This window comes from Lathyrus oleraceus, chromosome 3 (assembly GCF_024323335.1).
Source record: "Lathyrus oleraceus cultivar Zhongwan6 chromosome 3, CAAS_Psat_ZW6_1.0, whole genome shotgun sequence".
In the NCBI taxonomy this organism is placed as follows: domain Eukaryota; kingdom Viridiplantae; phylum Streptophyta; class Magnoliopsida; order Fabales; family Fabaceae; genus Lathyrus; species Lathyrus oleraceus.
In genome coordinates, this window is record NC_066581.1 from 439,826,482 (window position 1) to 439,834,615 (window position 8,134).

Consider the following 8,134-nt stretch of genomic DNA (forward strand, 5'->3'; position numbering starts at 1 on the left):
GGAAGATGCAAGTTGTTGCTGTTGTTTTGAAATCTCCTTCATTGTCAAGCCTGAATCTCTTCCTGATAAAACCCGACTGAGTTGATTTAGATGATACTTGATGCCTTTATGTTACTAACTGTGGCAGTGAAATCGTGTTGCTTTAACACGTGCGGTCATATGAAGCATGATCGTTGTGTTATGTGTGTCTAAGGTTGGTTGGACATGGTGTTGGTTCATGTATGACGGATCGGGGTAGATTTCACTGTGTGGTTGTGTTGCGTTCAGATTTTGTATTTCTTTTAGTGGTGAGCTTGGAAAACGGATGTTAAGTTGGGTTACTCGATGGTGATGGTTTATATTTATGGAGAAAATAGTGGACCAGAGGAGTATGTTATAGTGCACATCGGTGATGGGAGGTTTGATAAACATTGTAGTTTACGTTACGGTGGTTGAGGTGTGTACCGATGATGTTTTTTGAAGTGTGGATTGATGGGTTTAAATCGTGTGAAGTGGAGGCGGAGATGTCATGATGATGATGGTGGCGTGGCAGAGCAAAGAGAAGAGGAAGATGGAGTGTGTCACGGTTGTTTATGTGAAGGAATAAAGATGCAGTGAGATTTTGGATTTTTTGTGATGAGTTGAAGGCATCAGTTTCAAGAGAGAGGTCTATGTGTTTAGTTTTAAGAGAAAAAGATACAGTGTCCTTTGCTTGCTGATGGGAATCAAATATATGAAGGAGATTTCATGTCAGTAAAGTTATGTTATCTTATCAACCAAAAAGTCAAAATTAATTTTGTTTGCAAGCTCATCTGAACACTAATGAGGAGGAGATAATTTGTTTTCTTAATTTTATTTTTTTAAAAAGCTTGATTTCTAAAAAAAATAAAACCAAAGTCTAAAATAAATAAAAACTAATAGAAGAAAAATAAAATAAAATTTATAAATATAATTGATTCTAATTAATCTCACTAATTAAAATGGCTAAAAAAATAAAAATAATTGGATAAAAAATAAATAAAACTTGGACGTAAAAGTGCCCGAAAAAATAAACTGAACGCGCCAAAATTATAAGTGTGAAACAAACTTCTTGAAAACATATAGATTTTGATCAAATTTTAAAATAAAAACCGACCGATTAAAAGGCTCAAGCTGGTTAAAATGCTAGCGAAAAAGTAGTCAAAAAATTAAAATAAGTACACCGGGTTAAACTACGTGAATCGTAGATTAAGAACATTGATGTCTGATAGCTCAATTTAAAATTTCGCCCGCTAATTTGATGTACAGTTGAGAAACGATTCGACCGATCTGTCTGTAGATTCAAAAAATTATTTTGAGTGATATTTTAAGTGTTAGCGAAACAAAAATGCATATTGTGACAAATATAGAATGCAAACATCTCGGGAATGCACTAAATTGCTGACTGAATAAACATGAATGGTCAATTAGGTGCAAATGAATCGCTCTTGGACCATTTTCTTCTAATTCTCAAACACAAATAAAACCCTACAAAGATTCAGATGACGCTAATACTCTTGATTGTCATCCTCTGAACCTCTGAAAACACGTTGGAACTGCAATAACGATGCACTGAGATCGAGAAATCAAGTCTTTCAACCTCTCAATCAACAAATGACTGAATGAATGTTATCAAGACCAAATGAAATACCAGAACTCCTGACTTTTCACCTAAACCCTGATAAATGCTTTTAATTGATGAAATACATGATAAAATGGATCAATTTATGCTATGTTGATGCAGGTTAAAAACTTAGGGTAAAATTTAGGGTACGACAACTACCTCCAAGGAAAACTCATATTTTGCTATATTGACTTTAAAGTTGTAACCTAGTCCATATACAAATCTTGATACCACTATGTGAACCAATAATCTTATATCCCTGCTTTAACAAATTTGCTATAATAGCAAGAGTCACCATTTCTTTCTCTCCATTCAACTTCCCATTACTTTCTTTCACTGTTGCGACATACTTCCTCAAAGGAGCTTTACCAACAATCTCATACTCCGTCTCTTCCTCCTCATCGTATTTGTCTTCATCCGACCTAAAAATAACATATTTTGCATCCCCGTTCTCTACATCAACAATAACAACATGGTGATGGTAATGAATTAGACAGGGTGTAATGGTGAAGGGTGTGCAACGCTGGTTGTCATGTGGCTGTTACTGGGAAAGAAGAAGGGATTCTTACAAGATGATAAGGGAGTTTAAGTGAGCGAAGGGTGAAGGTGAAGATGATTAAGGTGTTTGTGGCTGAAGGTTGAGGTGAGTTTGTTTGGGTTTTATGGGGTTTGTAAGGAGGTGAGTGTGTTTGTTGAAGCAAGATGAAGGTTGGTTTTCTGGTGTGTGGGTAACATAGGTTACCGACCGACGGTTTGAAGAAGATTAGTGGTGATCGGTGGTAGTTAATATGGTGATCTGAATCAGTGGCGGAGCCAGATAAAAAAATTTGGGATGGCCGCTAACGTAAAATAAAGATTATAAATAAAATGTAAATAGTATTTTAAATAAAACATTAAAGTTAAAATAAATACAAAGTTAATTACTAAAAATTTAAATTACATGACTTAAAACTACCTTAAAGTAATGCTTTACGCGTTCCGAGTGACTTGAAGTTAATAATTGACTCCGAACTAATGCTTGCACTAATCTCCCTTTCAATATATACTGTCATGCTATCTCCAAGAAACCCATCATCCATCTTGTTTCTCAACTTAGTCTTAATAATTTTCATTACTGAAAAAGACCTCTCAGTTGTGGCCGTAGAAACGGCAAGAGTCATGATAAGACGAAGTAGTCTATCAATCAAGAAGTAAGTTTTAGCCTGTCCAGATGCAACCAAACATGAACATAGTTCTTGAATAGTTAATAATTATTCAAGTTTGATGCTTGACGAGCAAAAAATAGAAAATGTTGGAGTTGAAATTGCAAATTATTCTTCTCTTGATCACTAAAATCCATAGGATAATATTTTTCAACTAAAGAACAAATAGTATCAATGCTAAAAGCTTTATATCCATCCTTAGGAGATAAAGAACAAGAAAGAGTTAACAAATCCATTGCCTGCTCACTGAATCTGCTATTCAACTCTTGTAACTGTTTGTCAATGGTAGTGAAAAAGATTTCAAATTTAAAGTAATTTTGAATTGTGACTTGATTCTCTTCAAGACAGGAGCGTCCAAATCTTGTTGTTGAATGAACATCATTAAGATCAGGAATCTCAATACCATGTTTTTCACAAAAAGATACCACTTTAGTAAACAATATATCCCAACCATTTTCTCTCAAACCTTGAATAAGATGTTTTGTTGAACGAACCAAGTTCATAGCATTAACTACATCTTGATTTTTTTTGTAAGGCTTGACAAAGCATATCTGTTATTCCCATGATTTCTTTCATCAAGTGCAAAATAAATATAAAATCAAATGCCTTCAAGTAATTGTAACAACTATCTGCATCCCCACGTGTAGCATAACTCCCTCTATCTTTTGCAATTTTTTTAAAAACTAAACAAGTTGCTTCATACATGTTTATCAAGCTAGAAATTGAATCGTAATGTGATCCCCAACGAGTATCTCCAGCTCATTTCAATGTACCAACTTGATTTGCACCTTTACCAGTTACAATCTCATCAATCTCTAACAAATAAGCAATTTCTTCTAATTAGGCAGCTTGTAACTCATCATGACGCTTTGTAGAAGAACAAACAACATTCACAACAAAGATCAGCTTCTCAAAAAATTTATGAACAGGTTTGACTTCTCTTGATGATGTAACTAATGCAAGTTGCAATCGATGAGAAAAACAATGAACATAGTATGCATAAGGACAATCCTTCATAACGAGGGCTTGTAAAGCATTCCATTCTCCTCTCATATTGCTAGCACCATCATACCCTTGACCACGAATGTTAGAAACATCAAGGTTATGTCGAGAAAGTATATCACATATTGCTTCCTTAAGAGTTAAAGATGTGGTGTCTTTAACATATGCCACATCAAAAAATCTCTCTTGTATTAAACCAACTTTATCAACAAATCTTAATACAAGAGCCATTTTTTCCTTTTTTGACTCATCACGAGCTTCATCAACAACGATACAAAATTTGGAATCACCAATTTCCTCACGAATATTTTTTTTCACCCTACTAGAAAGAATTTGCAAGAGCTCTTTTTGAATTTGATGTGAAGTATACTTGCAATTTCGTGGAGCATTTTCCAACACAACTTTTGCAACTTCATCATTGTAGGATGCTAAAAGTTTCAATAACTCAAGAAAGTTACCTTGATTTCTTGATTTGCTACTTTCGTCGTGACCCCTAAAAGCACAAGCTTGTAGTGTTAACCAACGAACAATGTCAATTGAAGTCTTGAGTCGTAACCGATTATTCATTCTTTGACTTGAACTTTGCACTTGAATAACATTTCTAATATAACCATCTTGATTCAAGGATCCTTCCCTATGTGTTTAAGAAAGGAACAATGTTTTCCATTCCTAACTTTCTTCCAATTTCTAAAACCCATAGAAATAAAGACAAGTGATCCGGGACGTCCACTTAGTTTTTTGCTAAAAAGGTAACATGGTAAACAATATGCGGCATCTTCAGATGGTGAATATTCTAACCATGATGGAAATATGCTAAACCAAGTATGTTGAAACCTTCTTGGATGATCCTCGTTCCCGGATAAAGGATAATTTTCTAAATGAATTTGATATGGACCCCATTTTAGATAAGCTCTTCGTATTACATCCACTTGATTTGGTGGATATTTCCAAATCGGAGGACGCTTTCCAGGATCGCATTCCAAATAATTTTCAAAACCATGATGCTCTTCAATTTGTGGATTCTCAAGAACTGTTTAAGATTCGGATGTCGGGATTATAATTTCTTCATCTCTCTCTTCTCTTTCAATTTCACATGCTTTCCTTTTGAAAAAAGAATCCATTTTCCTATTATTCATCTTTACTCTTCCTATAATATCATATCAGATCCAAAAATCAATTTAGAGAACATAAAAATTAAAAGAGAAAAAAATTAATAAACTTAATTAATCAACTTTAATCCGTTTTAAAATACCGGTAACTTCACTATTAGAAATTAGAAGCAACAATGATTAAATAAACCTTATAACAGTGTATAACTATATTTGTAAATTACAGTGTTATGAATTGGCTTAATAAACCTATTATAGATTATTTTAACACGTCAAGAAAGAAGAACCCTAAATATCTCAAATATACAAATCAAATAATCAGTTTAATTTGTTACTTTTTATAAAAGAAGAATGAATAAAGTTGTTTACCTGTTAGATGCCGATCACTTTAATCTGTTCCGATTTCGGTGCCGGTAGCAAACCCATATGAGAAAGAAAGGAAAGATATGAGCTTTTTACCTTATCTGTATTTTAACCTAACTTTGAATGAAAAATAAAAAATAAAAATTAATTTAAATTTAAAATAAGGATGTTTTAGTAATTTAATATATATGAATTAAAAAAAATAAAAACTTGAGGGGTGGCCGTGGCCTTCCCACGTCCCCCCTCAGTTCCGCCATTGGATCTGATATGTTTTGTGGTGGTAAAGTTAGGTGGTAAAAGGTGAAAGAGGGTGTTGTTGGGATGAAGATGAAGGTGACTATATGACGATGGTGAGCGGTGATCTTGGGTGATGCAAATAGAGTATTGAGGGTGGGTTATTTTGGTATTGAACGAAAGGTGGTTTTTACGATGCATGATGGGTGGTATGGATAATGGTGATCTGGGACGGTGATGATTACATGGAGGTAGAAGAGTGGTTGAAGAAAGCAGGAATTACAGTGGCGGTAGAAGTTTGTGTTATGAGAGGTTTTCTGACTTTTGTGAAGTGAGAGGGAAAAATGGATTGTGTGAAGAGGAAGCCAAAATCCGAAAAATATGTAGTCCCCTTTTACAACAACTGTCATTGAATTTGAGAGCTTGGCCAATGGTGAAATTCCATGTGGAATCACTTGAATGGCCTCTCCATTTTACCTTCATATCAAAACCACAGTGATCAGGAAGAGAAAACGTGTGGTCATAACTGACACCAAGTTTTCTTCTTATCCACTTTCCTTTCTTTTTTATTTCAATTTGTTTTCCTTAATTCTAATTGGTCAAAATATATGAATATGGATAACCATTGATAACCCTTGATTAAACTTGATCTAAGGGTCAAGATTGAAACAAAGAAACACACTTTGTCAATCAACTTAAAATGCATAGAATGCCCTTTATAGAAGCTTAAAATAAATATAATAAAATTAAAATGAAGACATAGAAAATTCTATTTAATTATTATTAACAATTTGACAAAAGAATAAAAATAAAAGGACTCAAAATGAAGAAAAAGTGCGCGTAAAAATGCCCGAAAAATTTAAATGAATGTACTAAAATGATCAACACGAAATAAACCTCTGGAAAACATACAGGTTTTGATCAAATTTTGAAGTGAAAAATTCCCGACTGAAAAGGCTCAGGTTGATCAAAATGAGACCGAAAAAGGAGTCAAAAAATAAAACGAGCACATCAGATTAAACTACATGAACCCTAGATTATTAAAATCGACGTCTACATGCTCGATTTTGAAATTTTTCACCCACTAATTTCACGTACATTTGAAAATTGATTCATCGGTCTGTTTGTATATCTGAAAATTTATCCTGGTTTGCATTTTAGGCGTTATGCATGACAAAATGCATGATATGCTATGCAGGTGATGCAAAGTAAAGTAAAGTCGAATGCATGGAAGTTTTTAAAAGGTCCGGACAAAATTGGGGTATGACAGTAACCAGAACTCACACTTGGATAATGTTCTATTTAAATCTATAATACTCAAATGGAGTTATTAGCTCCGAAGTCAAGAAGCATTCCATCTCTCTATCTCTTGAAGAATTTTCACAATCTTGTAATCTAGCTTTCACCCAACAAGACTACAATCAAAAGAATGATGAAGGCAATGGATTTAACTTGGATCTCCATGCTCATTCTCTCATGATTTATCCATCTTATGTAATTCCATCTTTATTCAATGTCGGTATTGTACACCCAGACAATATATTTATTCACTATATAATGAATCATATTCTTTTTCCAAGGAAAAGTAACTTATCCAAAAATCATACCTTTTTGGGGTTTGGTTTTTGGAAAATCAAGTTGAGAAAAATTGGGTAGATGTTATGCTTCACCACATGTTGGATAGCAAAAAGAAGAACGCCATTCTACCCTATCATGAATTAGTCATAAAAACCTTAGTGTACTTTGGCTATGACTTGGAAGAAGAAGAACCAGAAATCATGCACTCAAAGATATAAAAAGGAATTTTGAGCAAAATGGGATATACCATTCGAGGAAGAGAAATTGTTGTACTACTTACAAGAATAACAAGACAATAAAGAACTAATGACATATCTGCATCCTCTTCAAGAATTATCATTGATATTAATGATGATCAAATAGAAATTCACTCAAAGATCAACAGGCTTATCAAGAAAATGGAGAAAAAACCTTATATCTCCAATAGTGTCAAACAAGGATGCTAGTGAGATGAACTAATTGTTTCTTATGTGCTTTTATTGCTTGTTTTTTTTCTTGCAATTCCCATTTTGTACTTTCCCTTGAACGAAATAAAATGATGTTTTCCCTTTCCTAAATGTTTATTTGCTAATATGTTTGATTTTGACAAAGGAGACGAATTATACTCTCAGAGGGAGTAAGTTATACTCTATACTTAATTGAAGAGGAGTTTAATTACTCCAAACACATATCTGTTATTTCTTTTACCACCTTCCTGAGAGATGCGTTGTCATCTTAAAAAAAAGGAGAATGTAGAATCATGTTTGTAGGTTTAGAAATCAAAGAAATTATGGACAACATGCTCAAAAAGATGAATATCATTTTGATGATGAAAACTAGAGTGCAAACATAACAAACGGTTAAAGATGAAAGCATACCAGGCTAGAGTTTGATAATCACTACAAAAGGTCCTCTAATGATGGAATTTAACAAGAATAAATCTCAAACCTTATCTTTAAGAAGAATTTAAGCAATTATTTGTATGACTAGATTATCTGACAAGTCTTGAAGTTCAAAGTGTGAAAAGTTTGCCATATCACGTATGA